General features: G+C 37.0%; 1 protein-coding gene across 2 annotated transcripts in view; it reads left to right on the top strand.

Moving 5' to 3' along the window:
- Positions 1 to 19,332, top strand: part of CACNA2D2 (calcium voltage-gated channel auxiliary subunit alpha2delta 2) — a 656,510-nt gene that overhangs the window by 39,420 nt on the left and 597,758 nt on the right. The gene's annotated exons all lie outside the window — the stretch shown is intronic.

The following is a 19,332-nucleotide window of genomic DNA, read 5'->3' as shown; positions in this document are numbered from 1 at the left end:
GGAGCAGAACCTTCATAATACTGTTCCCCCTACTCCCAACCCTTAAGCTGATCCAGAATGATATAGATTATATATATCAAAGACTGCCAAAACCTCAGGGAGGGCTAGGACATGCACCACCCCCATTCCCAGCCCAGCAGAGGTCATCCAGAATCATAGAATCATAAAATTAGAAGTGACATAAGAGGTCATCAAGTTCAACCCACTGCACACTGCAGGATTCACCACACCATCCTCGATAGATGACTATCCAATCTTTATTGAAAACCTCCAGTGAAAGGGAAGAAACCACTCCATGGGGTGAGCTGTCCTACTGATTACAACTCTCACTGTCAAGAAGTTCTTCCTAATATCTAATCTGTATCTACATTCTTGAAGTGTCATCCCATTAGTTCTAGTCTTAACCTTTGGAGCAAGTGAGAATAAGTTTTAACCCTCTACAATGTGACTGCCCTTCAGATATTTCAAGATAGCTATCATATCCCCTTTCAACCTTCTCATCTGCCAGCTAAACATGGCCTTTGGGTTCCAGGTCTTTCACCATCTTAGTAGCTCTTCTCTGGACTTGCTCCACTTTATCAATGTCTTTTTTAAACTGGGGTGTGTTTTTTTGTGATCAGCAAGATAGCAAGCTGGATGCCTGTCACAGTCCAGAGTTATGCAAACTCAGGCAGAACTTTTAGAAGCAGAGTCCTTTTTACCTGAAGCTAAAGACAGCAACTGTAACATAGTCAAGGTTTGGCATGGGTCAGGACCAGGAAACCAATAAACGGGACAAATCCAAGGGAAAAGATGAGAGGCACAGGTAGAATCCAAAGCACAGCGTGACAGGGTAAACACAACAGGGTTGAGACTTGAAAAGCTGTTCTCAGTGTTTTCTCTCGGAAAGGGAGGCCAATAAATAGGCCACAGTGAGCCACCACCCAGACACACAGCTGAGGTACATTACTTATTAGAGTCTACCCTCCTGCTAGCCTGCTGCTTGGCTAGCTTATCTGACCTGCAGAGCTCAGCCCTCTGTTGTTGCATCTTTAAAGCACACCTCTGCTTGGGACTGGGTGGGTGAACCTCAGAGCCTGAGAGGCTGTCAATGGGTGCAGGCAGGGAGTCTTGGACATTTGCTGGATCTGCCTCAGCCAGACTGGAGTTATTAGCTACCACACTGCTGGAATCACCCCCTTCAGGAGTATTATCCCTACAAGCCTCTGACTCTACTTCCTCCTCATCAGAAGACAAGTCCAGCAGGGCCATAACATGTGCAAAAGTGAACACAGTTTTCCCAAGTGAGGCCTGACCAAGGCAGAGTAAAGTGGGATAATTATTTTCCATGATATGGACTGAAACAGCATGATCAGTGCTGTGTCAGTACTATAACTGAAACCCAACTGGGAAGGGTCTGGATAAGGTTTCCTCCAGGGCCCTTTGGAGCTGCAAGCCTACCACTTTTCCCTAAAAAGGCAAGGTTGAAGATGAAATGAAAATTTCTAGTCTCTACCTACCTTCCTCATTGTGGAAAGACACCAGGCATGTGAAGATTTGATAGAGCCAGTCACCACATACTGATCTAAACTTGGGTGAAAGAAAAATAATTCAAGCTATATTGCTCCCTTAAAAGACAGGAGATCCCTGCGATTCCTACCATGTCCATACTTAAAAGGTCTCCACAAACCTGTTTTTTCCCAAGCCCATAGGTTGGATCACTAGCAAGCCTCTTATATGATCTTAAATATTAGTCTGAGTGTTTTCCTCTTCTGAACATGTATTGTTCTTTTCTTTTGTTGTTTTCTGTTGATTTAATGTTGTTTGTCACCCAGAGTCTTTATGGAGTTTGGTGATCTTATAAATTTTACAAATAAATAAATAAAGAAGTAAAACTAGCCTATCCTAGCAGTAGGATATGAAGACTTTCTTTCTCCAATTGAAAGAATGTTTTTTCCATCCTGTCAATTTAACAGAACTTAATCATAATTAATGTTTAGATCTTCTAGGAAGGAAAGCTGAAAAGCCTTCATTGACCATGATCAATTATTTATAAGCTTGTGTGACATGAGAACCATAAAATGCCTTACTAAGTGCTTAATAGAATTTGTAGTTGTTATTCTTGTGTGGCAGTTATATCAATTACCCTTTCTCTTTAAATTACACTTTTTGTAATCATATGATTATAAGGGACTCACTGTCTTAACAAAGATAATCCTATTATGTTGACTTAGTAATAATGAAAAAACCCTATTAAATGAGAGCCCAAAGAATCTAATCCTAAAAATGGAAAATCTAGATAAATAATCAGCCTGACATGTTTGTATATATTGCCTCTAAATATATGATAATAATTTAGTAAGTTTGTTCAAGATGAAAATAAGAAAGATTAATAAACAAAGACTTAAACATGGTAGCAAATTATATTGTTCTATGATTTGTCAATAATGAGAGGTCATGGGTAATATAAGGCTTTTGAGTGTTCAGTCATTTGAAATGCAAAGAGATAAGCTTGTAGATGATGCATATGCTTGATATGAAGGCACTGAATTGTCCAGTTTCTGATAGGTATGCTGGTATGGAAGTCTTAGGAGAATTAGGTGGTAAACATCAATATAAAGGTAGTTCTCACTTACCAACTGCCTTGTTTAGTGACCATTTGAAGTTATGACAGTGTAAAAAAAACCTTTGTGACCAATCCTTGCATTTATGACCATTGCAGCATCCCACAGTCTGTGTGGTTCACAACTGGGTTGCGATGAGCAGAGCTAATAAGGCAGAAGTAAAATTGTTAAGTTGTGGTCACGTGATTATCCATTTAGTGGCTGGCACTTAGTGACAGAATTGCCAGTCCCAATTGTGGTCACTAAGTGAGGATGAGAAGCATAGTTTTGTAGTACTGGAAGCAAAATTTAAGTTGCTATGTAGGGCTGGATAGACAGAGGTTAATGATATTACTACAACTGTTCTGACATCAGTCTGAACTTAGCTCACATTGTGGTGCATGTGTGACAAAGATATTGTAACATTGGCAGTAGCGCATGTATCCTGAATGTGTCTCATTAGGTTTCCTGGACATCCTCATTGCTGGAAGGCCAGCAACAGGCTGTTGATTTGCAAGATAGTCTCTAGTTTACAGATCCTAACTTGCATAGAAGAGCATAAACACGCTTGGGGTAAAACTGGGCTTTTGTTGCATGTATGGCATACTGACCAGGACATGCCAAAACTGACTGGAACATCTGTAACATTATAAGGAGCTTCCAGTGGTGTATTAGAAAACTTTAGTTTTATGATATTTCAGATTTGTTGCTTATCTATCCATATTTCTCTATCTGTACCTGATTTTCTTATTTGTATCACCAATTTCTTATACTCTAATAAAAAAGGCTATCAGGGAATGCTGCATGTGACTCAGGTACAGTTTAGCTTACATCTTCTCTGCCTTATGAAAAAGCCTTGTGTGAAAACCTCAGTTGACCAAAAGCATAACAGCTGATGGAAGTCAATATCTGTAGACCAGGCTGGTAATAACCAGGGCATGTGGAAGACTGCAACTTGGAATGTAAGAGAAGCAAATAAGTTAACAAGCGAAATTAGGGAAATAAAGATAGTTATGCTGCATGTCTGTTAAACTAATAAAAAGGAGAAAGGTGTACTACATATGAATAAAGGTGGTATGATCGCATGGAACGGAGCTGAATAATACATGCGGGGAAGTGAAGGTATAAATTTCATTACAAACGAAGGAGCTAAAGTATATGGCAGAAAGTATGAATTTGGGTCATCTGGTTGTACATGTATATGAAAGTAGAAATTCATAGGTTGATGATAGATATAGTATTCCAGCCAATAGTGGTAATGGAAGAAATTCACATAAATTTGAGGGAAAATCACATAAAGCGATCTACTGGAAAAATTATTCATATCAATTATGTGACATGAATGGATCAGTGGAAACAAGATAAGAGACTGTAGAAAAATGATTTGGCCATTTGAAAACCCAACAATAATAAGAACAGTGCTCATATGCTTGAAAATAATCTGCTTGACCTGAATATGTGGTTTCAGCATAAGTCTACTGTTTTATACACATGGAAAAGGAATTTTAAAAAAGGATATTTGGTTTTATTATTTAGGACAGAGAATTAGCAAAGGATAAGAGTGTGGTTATAGGTTTTGAATTGACACTGACCATTATTTGAAAGTATCAAGGGTAAATCTTGTGAGAAAATGATAAGGAAGAGAAAAATATGTAAAAAAAAATAGTGAAAGTAGAATGATTGCAGGGAGAGAAAATATGAGTCCTGTATGAAAAGTATTAGAATCTCTGACAGAATAAATAGAAAGTGGGTGTGAGGATAGAGGACATAGCAGCTGTTTAGAACAGAGTGAAAAGAATTATGTTGCAGAAATGTGGAGTTATGGTAATAGAAATATGAAAAAGTATGTTTAGTGAAATGATGAGGTGAAAGAGCCTGTGGATAGAGAAAAAAAAATGCATGTAATTGTTTTAGCAAGCAGGTTAAAATGATTTTATTCCATTGCACCTCTGTCTCAAACCTGATTGATGGCTGTTTTTAATGGGAATTGTATTGTGTTAGTTGAGGTTTGTTTTAACTGTATTCTTTTTGCTTCATACTTTTCTGCCCAGAATTGGTCAGTGGTATAAAATAAATTAATAAAAGAATGATTGCTGCAAAATATGAAGATAAGAAAATAATGCTGTATAATGTTCATAGAGAGAAAAAGATAGTTGTAAAGAATGTAGTCAAAGAGAGCAAAGAGTTGTTAAGATTAAAAGAGGAAGAGCAAAAGGAGAACAATTTTGATGGAAATAAAAACATTTTGGAAAAAAGTGAAAAGGGTTAAACAAGGCGCCTTCACCAAAGTGAATGGAATGGGAAAAATAGAAAACAATAAAATTATTTGTGATGAAACTGAAGTGAGGGAATGCTGGAAATATTTGAGAGGTTTGTGTGGGAGAGTGGAATTGAAATAAATACTAGAAATGTTCATGCCCAAGGGAAAAAATGGTGAAAGGGGAGCCATAAATACAGTGAGAATTGAAAAATAGTAAGGCTACAAGAGTAGATGATATAACTGGAGGAATATTAAAATATGGATGTGGTTTGCTTCTGGAGGGAGTGGCTGTGCAGCTTGATCAACTATAGGTGAAATAAGTGTGTCTGGGAAAATGCTTGGCAGAATTCTGATAAAAAATGTATGAGAAATGGTAATGAGTAAAATTTGGGAAGTATGATGTATGCCAGTACAGACTGGATTTTCACTCTTTAGCAGGTCACTGGGAAATATATACATGTGAGAAAGTTTATTATACATTTAGTTTATATAGAGCAGTTTTTGTTAAAATGTGATCCTAGGATCCCTGGGGTCCCCCAAGACCCTCTCAGGGGTCTTTGAAATCAGAATTATTTGCCAGCCTATACTGAAAAATAATACAAGATTAAAATCTCATCAAACAATTGTGAGAAGCGATAGTGGTAGTGAATGCATCAATTTTAATTTTTAATATGGCAAATATTGATAAATAACACCCATACAAACAAAAGCTCTTTTGAGGTCCTCCATAATTTTGAAAAGTGGGAAGGGATCCTGAGAGAAAAAAGTTTAAAAAACACCGATTTTGTGAAAACATATGATAAAGTGAATAAGCTTCAATTATGGATTGTTTTGCAAAAAATTGGAGTTAAAAGTTGGTTGTTAAATTCAGTAAAAGCAATATAGGATATAAAAGGTATTTAGGAATAAACTCTCTGATTAGCCAATGCTTCAGCATCAAGCAGGTAAAACAAGGATATCTGATTCGCCCTTGGTTGTTTAATATATTTATAGATCAATGTATAAGGAATGTTAGAGGTGACATTAGAGGTGTGTTTGCTGAGAACATGAATGCACATTTACTTCAGTATGCAGAAGTTGTTGCCTGAAACCTGGATAATTTGCAGTAAATATTGTATGATGTAGTGAGAAGTATGGATCTGAAAATTACAGTAAAATTGTAGACTAAACATGTAGACTTCCACATGCAGGAAGGAATACTTTTCTTGCACTCCAAGGTGGAGTGTTTGGGGACTCTGTTAACTTTTGCCAAAGTGTTCTTACAAAGGATCCTTACCTTTAGATCCTATATTGAACAGCTGAGGAAAAGTCAGTAAACAGGAGAGTATTCAAGTGGAGAACTGTGGAGTTCAAGCGCAGCCATCATAGTAGGAGTTTCTCTTTAGGCTAGCATGTTTTCCCTGGAATACAAGTTCTCTGTCTGTGGCAGCACTTTCTGGATTGATCTCCCTTTTGGGCAATCTGGAGAAAAAGTTAAAGCATTTAAGGGAGGCCTTCTGTCAGTCTCATCTTGGTAGGTGCTATGAATGTAAGCCAAATGATGATTAGAGAAGACTTTGACAAAAACAGGTTGGAATGAAGGGCAGTTACACCCTTTCATGAAAAAAGATAGGATTATAACAGAGCAGATTTGGAGCGACAATCCTGTCAATTGTGTGGAAGTATTGGGCAGATAAGCTTAAAAACCCTTTAGAAAAAAAGCATTTTGTGTGATGAACTTTAGGAAATTTTAGGAAGAAGTTGATTTTGACTATTTATCCCTTTCCCGGTGCTGAAGGGACGCCTATTTCTGGAGTATGTTTGCAGTCAGCTGAGATGTTTATTCAGACAGACAGATTAATTGTGCTTCCTGGTGCCTCCTCTGTATCGGTAGATTTAGTATGCCTCTCAACAGACTAATCCAGTTTGGAGACCTCTCTCAGTTCCTGGGTCACACTTGAATTATGTACCAATAATCTGCACATTCAGAACCTTTTCAGCCTTTAGTGAGATTCCATCCAGAGTTGTTATTCAAATCAAATAGGGGAACCATATTCATGAGCATGTGCAGTTTCTGGTAGAGGAGTCTCAGTGCATGAATTTCATGGCAGGATTGAGAAGAGTTTAGATTTGTTAGGCCTTGGGGAACATTTTGGAATAAGATGTAGCTCCATAAAAGGCCAGGTGTTAGTTGTAGTGAAACAGAACTGAATTGCTGGCACTTAATGCCAAAAACCTTTGACAGCACAATCAGGGTGTAAAAAGAAGGTATTTATCTATGCAATGCACAGTTAGATTATAGAATTCTTTATCACAAAATACAGCAGTTTTTACCAGTATAGACAATTTTAAAATGGATTACATACACAGTCTAGAGGATGGTTTTGTGCTTCTAACAGAATTAGGGTTAACTGGAAAACTTTTAGTTGACCATATTCATGAGCATGTGCAGTTTCTGGTAGAGGAGTCTCAGTGCATGAATTTCATGGCAGGATTGAGAAGAGTTTAGATTTGTTAGGCCTTGGGGAACATTTTGGAATAAGATGTAGCTCCATAAAAGGCCAGGTGTTAGTTGTAGTGAAACAGAACTACATGAGGTGGGAAGAGAAGGGAAATAATAAAATGAGCATCATGACATCATGATACTAGTTCCATCTTTTTTGTATGTCTATCATGCTGTCACATGCATGTACATAAGGGGTGGAACTTGGATTATGACATTGCAATGCTCATTTTATCATTCTGACAAAACCACTGGATTCTGCAGATGTTTCTGGACTGTTCTGCTTGTGGATCCCCAAAGACATCTGTATGGCTACTGCGGGATACAGAAAGCTGATCTAAAATAGGACTTTGATGGGATCCGGATATGATTTTTCTTATATTGACAAGCTTGCCTGTGTTGTAAATTGTGTATTTGGTACTGGGAGTTTTTTTTTGGTTTTTTTGGAATCATGGAAAATATCATGTAAAGCTTCCATTTAACATGATATTTCTGGTCCTTGATTAACTGCATACAAATCTGAGCAAAATCACTAGTTTTAAAGATTGAAATGTGTTTTCCATGCATTTCCTCCCTTGCTTTCCTAAAATTGTATCTGTCAGAATGTTTAGCATATTTGTGGTAAACAAATGTAAATGAGATTGAACATGGCTGAAGTGGCTTTATTGCAGAATACGAAAGAATATTTGCTCAGGTTTGGAGAGCCAGCCATGAAAATGTTTCCCCACGTTTCAACAATAACAACAAAAATGGCAGTATAGGCTCACAGCCAGTATTGCTGCTGCTTTGCAAGTAGTTTATTTCAAACTACTCAGTAAGTACTTTGTCTTCCAAAGATTTATGTTTAATACATGGATACAAATGGGTCATACAGAATATTTACTGCAAGTATAGAATGAAAGAAGTTGCTTAAGATCATGCAGTCATCCTGCAAAGTCAGGGATAAATCAAAGCCCAGTTCCCATTTTGCAAGCATATAACTTCATGTAGTGACAATTTTTCAGTTGCATTTTGCTGTTTGATTTATTTTTCATCCAACTCCAATCTTGTCAAATATAGGCCCCGATAATGAAGAGATAAATAGTTGAGGTTAAAGAATATTTTGGTACAAGTTTTACGTTTTCATTCTTTACTGGAATATTTTTAAGCCGCTGTTCTTTGTTGTAGACACCAGGTCAGTATGTAGAATATGTTTAAAATTATACAAAATAAAATAAAACACTATGAAATATAATCCAACAAAGAAAGCAAATACAACAGTGCAGATATGCTTGCCCAAACAAGTTTTAAGCCATTGTCAAAACAGTTGCAATTTTGATGCAAGTCAAATACCTGAGATATTACAACAGGTAAGGCTCTCTGTTGTTGAACTACTGTGGCCAAATGATATCTGTCCGGAAACCATTGCACTAAGGACATTCCTAGCCTGTGAAGCCATTTGTGAATGGAGTGATGAAACTGGATGAAGAAGTAATCAAAACTATACACAGAAACTTCTGCAACCCAATTTCTGGAATAAAGAACCAACTGCCTACACGTCTCCCCTTCTTGTCAGATCCAAGTTTAGTTCTCATTCAGTCCATTACGAAATTCAGATACTGTTTGGTTGATTACTATTTGATTTCTTCTCACCACTCTAATAATAATAATAATAATAATAATAATAATAATAATAATAATAATAATTCATTAAATTTGTATGCCGCCCGACTCTCCATGACCTTGGCAGCTCACAACATTCAAAAGAAAGTACAATAAAATCAATAAAATCAATAAAAGTTAAAAAATATAGCTTCATATAGATGTTAAAAAACATAAGTAATAAGGTGCTGAATCCTGGTGTTCATTTTCTGTGGAGGTCAACAAAACCCCATTAGTTGCTTTCTAAAACTGATTCTTCAGATAGGAACAGAACCAATACATCATTGTGCTTTTGCCACTGAACCTGCATAGCCATTCTAGTAAAATATCATGGCTGATAATATCAAAAACCACAGAGAACTCAAGGAGGTTTCCATTCCTCCTTTATCTCCTTAGAGAAGGCATCCATCAGCATGACTAAGACTGTTTCATTATATAAACTTTGGCCTAAAGGCTGATTGAAAGAGATGATAAAATCTACTTTCTCCAAAAGTCTCTGAACTGTCATCATCAGTTTAAAAAACTTGCCCTAAGAAAGAATGATTGGGCAATAGTTTTTAAAATCCCTTTTCAAAAGAGAGTTTATTAAGAAGTAAATACATAACTGTTTCTTTCAAGACACATCTTCTGAATAAGGAGACATTAGCTCCCTGTTGGGCCCATTCAAGTAGTCTCCCATGTACGTGGTTGATCTTGCTCCTTTGTGCACCTTATCCATACCCTCAAGATGCATGTACTAAAATTGATCCCATATAACTCAGTAGATGGGATTCTGGACATCTTCACTTCATTGCTACAGTGCATATTTTCTGCCCCATTGCACATATCAGTAACATAAAGAATGACAGGTACAATTTGGTCACAATTTGGCCCCAAACTCACAATTTTCATTCCAGCCACAATTAATGTAGGTGAGAGGTGGAGAACCTGTGGCCCTCCAAATTACAGTTCATCTGTCATCTTTGGGCATGCTGCCTGGAGCTGCTTGTCAGGTTCAGCCCAAGAACCACAACAAGGCCCTCCAGTTCAGTACAATTCCTTTATTGACTATCACCTATTAGACAGAATCTCGCTAGACTAAACTTATCTACAGCTATTAGAGAATATACCCTGTGAGGCTCTAGGGAGGAGCCAGCTTCATCCTCTTCGTTTTCCCATAGTCTTGTTGCGGGCTGAGGAGGTGCTTTCCCTGGAATGTCTCCCCCCTCCTGACAACCTTGAAGCTCCATTCCAGAATCTTCCCCGCTCAGCCTATCCATCACATTACTTCAGCAACTTCTACTCTCAGTATAAGAGAATGAGCAAATGTAATTCTGGATTTAGATACAGGCAGAGGTCAGAAGAATAAAAAGAAAACAAAGTAGTTGTTTTGTTATTAAATATTAGTCCTAATAATTAGTTCATTGATCAGCATATCAGCCTCCCTGACACCAGAATTGACAAGAAAGATATTGAACTGATAGATAACTTCTGCCTTTTACGATCAACCATCAATAGTAAATGAACTAGCAATCAAGAAATATACTACAGACTAGCACTTGGTAGAGCCATGAAAGCCTTGGAAAAGATATTCGGATGCCATGATGCATCTATACTTACAAAGATCAAAATAATTCAAGCATAGGTAACACTCTGTGGAAATGAAAGTTAGATTTTGAAGAGACAGAATAGAAACAGTATCAATGCTTTTGAATATTGGTTTTGGAGAAAACTCCTGAGAATACCATGGATAGCCAGGGAAACAAACAAATGGATCATTGAACAAATCAACCCAGAGTTCTTACTCAAGACACAAATGACTAGGCTCAAATTATCTTACTTCAGACATATGCGAAGACCCAACTCTCTGGAAAGAGCTCGAATGCTGGGAAAGGTGGAAGGAAAGAGAAGAGGATGTCTAGGAGAAGGTGGATGGACTCAGTTACAGTGGTGGTGGGTGCACCATTGGAAGCCCAGAAGGACCAGGCTGGGGACAGATCCGCCTGGAAAAAAAAACTATGTTGTCACTAAGTGTCAATCAAATCAATCATACTGTACCAGAATAAACAGACAGAAAAAAATGGACATTACTTCAAGATACAAATAAGGATCTGGAACATTCTTTAAACTGAAGACTAGTTCAGAAATCAGTCAAAATTAAGTTAGTCATCGCTAGTTTATCCCATTTTTCAATAGAATTAATATGCAATTAATTGAGTGTATTTCCAGTTTTTACTATACCATCGTCCTGCCTTATTCACAGATTTTTGTATGAGTCCAGACATTATTTATCATTGGGAGATGTCCCATGATTTCTTATAATGTTCCTCTGTTTTTTTTCTTCTTTTTATAGACCACCACCAACAACAACAAAAAGGAAGAGTAGAGGTACACAAGATTGTGTTTTTAGTAACAGTAAAGTCTCCTTGAGGAGCTTGTCTTCTGGTCACGCCATGTCATTTTCTTGGCAACAGCACAGAAGTGATTTGCCATTCACTTGTTTTGGAAAGTATTTTTCAACATCTCAGTGTAGTCTACAAACCTGGTGTGTTCTGTTGCTGTCTCATCCAAGAACTAATCAGGCCCAATCCTGATTAACTTTTTTGAGATTAGCAAGGTTGGTTAGGTGGTACCAGAAGCACGCTTACTCTCCACCCAAGGCTGAATTTTAGACCTCTTGTAATATAGAAACCTTGGTTAAAATGTCAACAGGTTAAGATTTCAACAAGATTTACAGTAGATTAAATTTTCTGGAGTTCATCAGAGTGCTCAAAATTTCCTTGAAAGGGTCAGTATTTTTCTGGAAAGGAATTATTTTTTTCTTAACCAATTTTGTAAAGGGAAATTAAACTGTGGTAGAGAAGCAGGTAAAGAACCAGGCATGGAACTTACAAACATTTTGGTGGCTTTGGAGAGCATTCTCATCTGGTGACATGGCCATCAGCAGGAATCATTCATGGGTGTTAAATGCATAAAGAGTTAATTCATTATAACTTAGAATACACTTTTTTTTTTTTAGAATTGTATGAAACACTGAAAAACACATGCATATATTAACAAAAATGACACCTTCTGGACTATACTTCTCCCTCTCTCATGTAACATAAATTAAAAGCAGTAAGCAAAATAATTGGAGCTTAGTAGCTACCATCTTGGTTAAATTCCAGGGGCCAACTGTGTTTAAACTTACACCGGTTTAGTAAAGCAGAAAGAAATAAACATTGTAGACTGATTCTCAGTTCCCACTGTAATTATTTATTTCATTCCATTTGTCTTTTGTATCTTCAGGCTAAAGCAGGGTTTCTCAACCAGGGTTCCGTGAGAGGTCACTAGGAGTTCCTTGTGAGATCATGATTTATTTAAAAAATTATTTCAAATTTGGGCAACACACTCTCGCAGTAATGAGCAGAGACTGAACAAAAATCTAGTTATAACTCTTTCTGAGCTCTCTGGTAGTGTGATGTAGGACTGTGTTTATTTGGTTGAATCCATTCTTAATTTTTGACACAAGATAGTGGAGACCGTTGATAACAGGTGAACCCTATATTGCAGGAAGGGAGGAATATATTCCTCCTTTTCCTTCAATATACTGAAGGAAGAGGAGGAAGAAGTGCATTTTTCAAGAAATTAATGGACTCATCCAACTTATTCTCCCAAGTCGTTTCCCTGCAGTTTTCCTGTAGTTATTTTATTCGGTTATTTTAAATAAATTTCATACACATTTATTCAGTCAAGTCTGAGGGTTCAATATGGCGATTTTTGAAGAGGAGGTGTGAGAGAGAAGAGGAAGATTCTAGAATGGACAATACTGATACGTTTAATGATGATAATGATCATTAGTCCTACTCCTGTTTTCAGAAAGGGAGGGGCAAGGGGGACCAGAATGAGAAAATTACTGTGTCATCCCATCGTGACACAAGTCCTGTGCTGTTGCAGTGCAAACTCTCTGTACATATGTTGTGCTATTGCACGCACACCCAAAAAGGGTGAAACTTGCAGCATGATGATATGACATTGCTATCGATGTTTTGATGAAAGCAGTATGCTACTGTGGATATCCATGCATGACACCTATTTTTAACTTAACATTTTAATGTATGATGAATATTGTTACAATATAATCTTACTGCTTTTTAATTGTTCACACAATAGTGAATATCAGAAAAGCAGTATGAAAATAGTGTTTATTTAATTCAATGATAGCATAGAATAGCCCCTGGTGCTGTAATTAATGAATCCCAAGCAGGTTTTTTCAAAAAATCTGTAACAGTGAAAAATGTTTATTTTTTCCTTTTTCTCAATCAAATGGCATTTCGATTAGCATTTACTGTATAACATACTTTCTAGTCTTCTTGTTCCTTGGAGCTGTCATTTGGGTGGATTTTAAAGACCCACCTGCTGCTTGTCATATTTTAATATGGAATTTAATATGTACTTCTTCCCTAAATTATTTACTGTTTTCCAAAATAATATGTTTAAATCATTTTGAAAGAGTTTTAATGGCCCTTATGATTAAAAATAATAATCTTAATCTTTGAATAAGGTTGTTTTTGTCTCTCTCTCTCTCTCTTCTATATAATAAAAAGACAATGAAATTCTGTATACTAGAAGTAATTTTCAAGGATAAGTGGATACTGGAGTAGATGAACCACTGAGTTGATCAGGCATGACAATTTGTGTTCTTAAAAGGAAAGTGGTAGACAGATGTTGGTCTGTACACAAGTTTTCTTGGCAGATAGATCTCATTGGAAACTACCAGCTGTTTTACCCTGCTACAGGCATTCTAAAATCTCTTATAATGCACAGTTTGTGAGGTCTTTCTCTCTTTTTATACTAATTTTATTAAAGATTACAATTACAACAATAAAAACTAATACAAACTAAAAAAATAAAAGAAAAAAAATAAAAGGTGCAGAAAAGAAATAGAAAAGAAAGAAAAAATAAGAATATAGTAAAGAAAAAGAAAAGAGCTGTATAAAGAAGTGACTTCCTTCTTCATCACAAGTATAATCAACTTTAGTAATGTTAATCACCTTCTCCTAAAATACAACAAATGATCTCTTCTTCCCATATCCCATCTCTTATCTATAAACAAATCCATAAAGCCTCATCATTTCAGCCCTGATGTCAGCAGAAGTCCATTAAGGTTTACCAGAGATAACAACATATCTATTTTAACCTTGAACAAATAAACTAACTTTATATTCCTTCCTTTCACTTCTAACAATTTTGATCTTTAGTCCCTTCAAATAATGTCCTAGAACTTGCTTTCTTTTCATTTTTTCTTTGTCCCTTCTCACAAAATCCTTCAAAGCTTTAACAAGCCTCTTTTGTAAATCCAACATAATAAAATTATCCAGGTGACTCTCTTGGTTTGTTATTTGTATATCCTTTTAAATTATTAAGACATCAGCTGGTTTCTTTTGTATGTCCAGTATAACATCTTTTTCTATGTCATTCTTGTAGCCTGTCATTTTTAAATCCACTTTCAAATCAGTTTCAATTTTGTCAGGTAAAACTTGTTCCTCTTCCATAACATCTTTTAAACACAGTCTATTTGTAGAGGTAGACACTCTTAAAATTAATTTCCAGGCCCATTGTTCAAAAATATCCTTCAATATGTCCAATGTTAAAATATTTTGCTTCATTCTGTAATTGTGAGTTGAGTTTGAGTGTTCTTCTCTTTTAATTATAATCTTTGTTCTCTCTAGTGTCCAATTTTTAAAGTCTTACGTTATGTGTTTTTTTTAAAGAATTCAGAACAAAAGCATTTTCCAACAGGAAGGGTTCTTTATAATTAAGTCCAAAATCTTTTTTCAAATTTATCTGGACCCTTAATCCATTTGTAACTTTTTAAAATCAAAGTTTTAATCACCCTTTTGCTGTTTATCCCCACCCCCATTTTTTTTTAAATCCTTCAACTTGTATTTAAAACTTCTTTTGCTAAGGATTGAAGAAAAGTCACCTGGTGCTGTAAAAACCTATTGATCCAAATATTCCTAATAACTGAAAAGCAGTTTACAAGCAATTTCCAAAAGTGATTAGAAAAGGAAGTATGTGAATCCAGTGTCCTTTCAAAGGCAACAACTATGGTTTGAGCAAGATGGCTATTCCCTCATCTCCCAGAGCTCTAAACCTGCTGGAGACTGCTATCTGGTGGTCTCCTCATGAGGAGCAGCTGTCTGGAGCACTTGTGGGCAATCTCAGGTTCTCTCCTTATCTGGAGAGGAATTATCAAAGAGCCTGTCTGCACTCCTGCTCTTTATTCTGCTGCGGTTGTTGGCTCTGCTTTTTGCAGAGCCATCTTCAGTCCGCCATTTCTTCCTCGGAAGTCTGAGGTCTTTTTTCTCCACATCTTAGAGAAACTGTGGATTGTTCCTTTCTTAGTTATACTGATTTCTATATTCCTTCCTTATGTAACAGTCAAAATGAATATATTAATATGTACTTTCAAATGTGTTTGTGTATAAAGCAGGTATAAAGACTAGCTGTAGCACATTTTATATACATTTTTCTATATGATTTTGCAAATGGCAGCCAAGGCAGATGTTATGTATTATAAAATGTTGTTATAGGAAAGCACAAAAATGTTAACAGGCCATTGTTCCTTTGCATGAATGTACATTTCTTGAGCAATAGGTATTTCCTAGTGCTGCAGTGTTACATTGTAGTTGAGTTGGATAAATTTTTACACAATAAAGAAAGTAGAGCACATTTTAAATTACTTTATTATCTTTTGCTTTTTTAAAAAATATGTTTTTAGATCTTATATTGTTATAAAAAAAAATCCTTTAATTTTTCTTCTGTACTTGAGAATAGTTTATGGGTTGTATGCATTTATATTTATGAAGTATGGAAATACCCATTCTGCTTCAGGAGTGACTTTACAGAAAACAATAAATTTATTTATTTATTTATTTTATTTTTTATTTATATTTCAAATTTGGTCACCACCCATCTCACTAGGAAGTGACTCTGGGTGGTTTATGCTTTCCCTGCTTGTCATTCAAGATAGTTAGCTCTCATACATATGCAAAAATGACTAGCCTACATTTTTACAGTGAAATGTAAGCATATGAAACTGAAACATATGAATGATACTTTTTTTAGAAAAGGTATTGGCCTGAAAAAAAACCTCAACAAATGTCAAGCATAAAAAACATTGTAGACTTAAGGGCACATTTGAAGTTTTTACAACGTGTCATGGATGTGCTCACAAAATGGCTGCCATGGCAGAGGGCTTTCATGTTTACAAGATGCTTGCCATGATGGGTGCTGCCTGTCATATAAACCTATTTACCAGAAGACAAGCTGATGCAATTGCTACCTGCTATCCCTTCCAGGGTATTCTCTATCATAGTATAGTTTACATTTGTCTTTTTCTGTGAAGGTCAATACTTCCCAAACCTTTTTCTTCATTACCCAAAACCACTTATCAGAAAGTCCTTTCTAAGTAAATATAAATGTCCCTCTTGTGATGGGTAATGGGTTTGTATATCATTACCCAAAGAAAAAACACTTTTACCCAATTTTGGGTAATTTACCCAGGTTTGGGAAGCATTGGTTTAGATGGACAGGAGTCATCTGTTTAGATAGACAAATGAAACACTGGGCTTTAGCATCTCATCCTTTTCAGTGGCTCAAAATGTGATGAGGCTTTTGTGGGGGCAGAAGCATGCTGGAGGCTGTCGCTTTGTTAAAGGATGTCAGCTTCACATTGATTTTGAAAAACAGTAAGCTGGGGCAAAAAGCTTATAGGCACCCAAAGACGTATTTAGGGCACGCTGGTGCCCTGGGCAATATATTATCTTCCCAATCTTTTTTATCATTTAGTATTGTTACTTCAAAGGAATGGCTAGCTTAAGCTTGAGATAATGGAAAGGACTTGAGAAGTAGTGTTTAAGCAAGTGAGAATGAAGACAACTTGCAATGATAGACCATCACTGAAATTTAGTTTTCTATTCTTTACATGGGAAGTGGAGGCTCTGCTGTTTCACCAGGAATAATTATGTGATTTGGGATGGAATAGAAGCTGGAACTGTCTTTCCCCAACTAAATCTTTCTCCATATGTCTCTGTATCTCTCACCAGTAGCTGAGTGGATCTTGGTTGTTCTCTACAGCAACATCTTCAGTATCCTGCAGCCCCCGTTTCTGCTTAACATTCCCCCATCCAACTAAAGGATTGCCAGAGGCAAGGAGAACAGCAGTCTGACCATCAGCCACCTCTAGACTGCTCCCATACAAACCCTCCATGTGATGGCATGGAAGCTGAGAGTGCTTTTGACTTTCCCACTCCTTGCTGTAGCAGCCAGGCAGCTTGGCCCCCATGCTCAAGCTGCCTTCAGCTCTTTCCTGCAGAGCTTGGGTGTGAGAACAGGAGGAAAGGCAGAGGGGCAGAGAGGGAATTCGTTCTTCATGCTGCTATGCTAGGTAGGCATTACTGAGAAGGGAGATTGGTCACATGGCACATTGTCCCTGCAGGACAACCAGAGACGTTGTCTGCATCAGCAAGGGGCTCAGATATTCCCCCAAATCCAACAAGGGACTCATGCAAGACCTCTCTAGCACAACCCTGTTTAGAGACAGGTAGATAATGACTGTCAGATTCCCTTCTTTAACTGGCTGAGGGGCTCCAGCTGCTAGATGTAGCACTTTCTGTAAAGAATGTGTATTATACATTAAGACAAACTACTTTGGACAATTGACTGCCCTTTGACAAAATGCAGTTGCTTCCCTCTCTTCTTTGAACTGCATTTTCCTTCCATTCTTTTCACAGCTTAATGGAAAACCTGTTTTGCCCTTCCCATGCTTAGTGCTAGGTGATAGCTGGTTACTGACATTTCAGCATTTTTGCTCTGGTAAACTCTAGCTTCCAACAGATCTCCCTCATGTTTAAAATAGACTTAAGAAAGCTTCTGGCGTCAAACCATGCTTGAAAAATAGGGGAAAAGTTGAAATACAGAGGAGATTGCACTCTGTCTAAGAAATTGCAGTTGGAATGCTGAAAGGGGAAGTTTCCTTGGAGTATATTACAGTTGGTTTGAAAGTTTCAAACTTATTTTTACCAAGCCAGTCCTTTGGCTTCCTACGTTCTAATGAATTCCAGGCTCCCTCCTGGTCTCAACTAATATAATTATCTCTAACAATAAACTCAGTTTATAAGTGCCAACAGAAGTGGAGTCAAATCATGGCTGCTAAATTGAAAAGGTAGTATCTTCAGGCTCAGGGGAACTCCAAGGTTTTTAGGGCTGTGGATTTTTTTAAAATAAAAGAGGCCTAATGGAACTCTCATCCTGCCCAAAGTGAGCAAGCCTGTTGTTGTTCAGTCGTTAAGTCGTGTCCGACTCTTTGTGACCCCATGAACCATATTGCGCCAGGCCTTCCTGTCCTTCACTGCCTCCCTGAGTTTGCTCAGTTTCATGCTCACTGCTTCAGTGATGCTATCTAACCATCTCATCCTCTGCCGTCCTCTTCTCCTTTTGCCTTCAATCTTTCCCAGCATCAGGGTCTTCTCCAAAGAGATCTCTCTTCTCATTAGGTGACCAAAATATCTGAGCTTGAGCTTCATTATAGATACTAGAATTATAAATGTCAGCAGGAAAAGAAAAATGGAAATGAGAGGATGAGGGGCCAGAATGTCCTACTTGGGGATAGAACTGGTTGTTGCAACCTTCACAGGTATACTTCTATTAAGAGGCAGAAGGCACTGCATAATTTGCATAAATATAAGCCTGAGTTAATTATGTGTGAGTATGTGCAAAACATTGCAGTGTATTCCCATTCATTAGGAGGAATGTTCTTGTTCATGGCTTCAGCCTCTGCAGATTCAGATAGGAACATTCAGAACTGAAGGGGAAAAAAAGACATTTCTACTCTTTTTTCACTTTCAGGGCCTTCACTTGTGATGTGATAGAAGATTAATCAGTTGCTAGAGCTAAACTTAAGCACTGCAATTCTATAGAACACAAATATGCTATTTTGACCCTGTAACACGCATTCATCCTTTAAGGCTCTTACTTCTAACATTTTAGAAGGTTGAGCAAGTCCCCAAGTCTTCCCATATCCCCCATTTCCCTCCCTTTTTAAAAAAAATTGATATAGCTAGTTATCTTTTTAAAATTGGAGTGGATTATATCAGCACTATGCTGTAAGAGGTGTATCTTCATTGAAAGGAATTGAAATAGCTGGCCCTCCAGTTCTACATTGTCTTCTTAGCAGAAATGGTAGTCCGATCTTAACTATTTTATTGGTTTATATTTTTTGTCCTCTTTATGTATATTTATGGTATATCTAGTACCTTGGTCAACTGATAAATCTGCAGTTGCATTTCATGGAAAACAGACATGCTGGATCTTCTGTACATCAGAGCAAAGGATATTAGCTAAGC

The sequence above is a fragment of the Python bivittatus genome, unplaced genomic scaffold (genome assembly GCF_059951505.1).
Source record: "Python bivittatus isolate LINGU-HERP-01145 unplaced genomic scaffold, Pbiv_v1 ctg000080_np1212, whole genome shotgun sequence".
NCBI classification, from domain to species: Eukaryota; Metazoa; Chordata; class Lepidosauria; order Squamata; family Pythonidae; genus Python; species Python bivittatus.
Note: the sequence above shows the minus strand (reverse complement) of the source record. Positions and strands in the feature narration are given on the sequence as shown.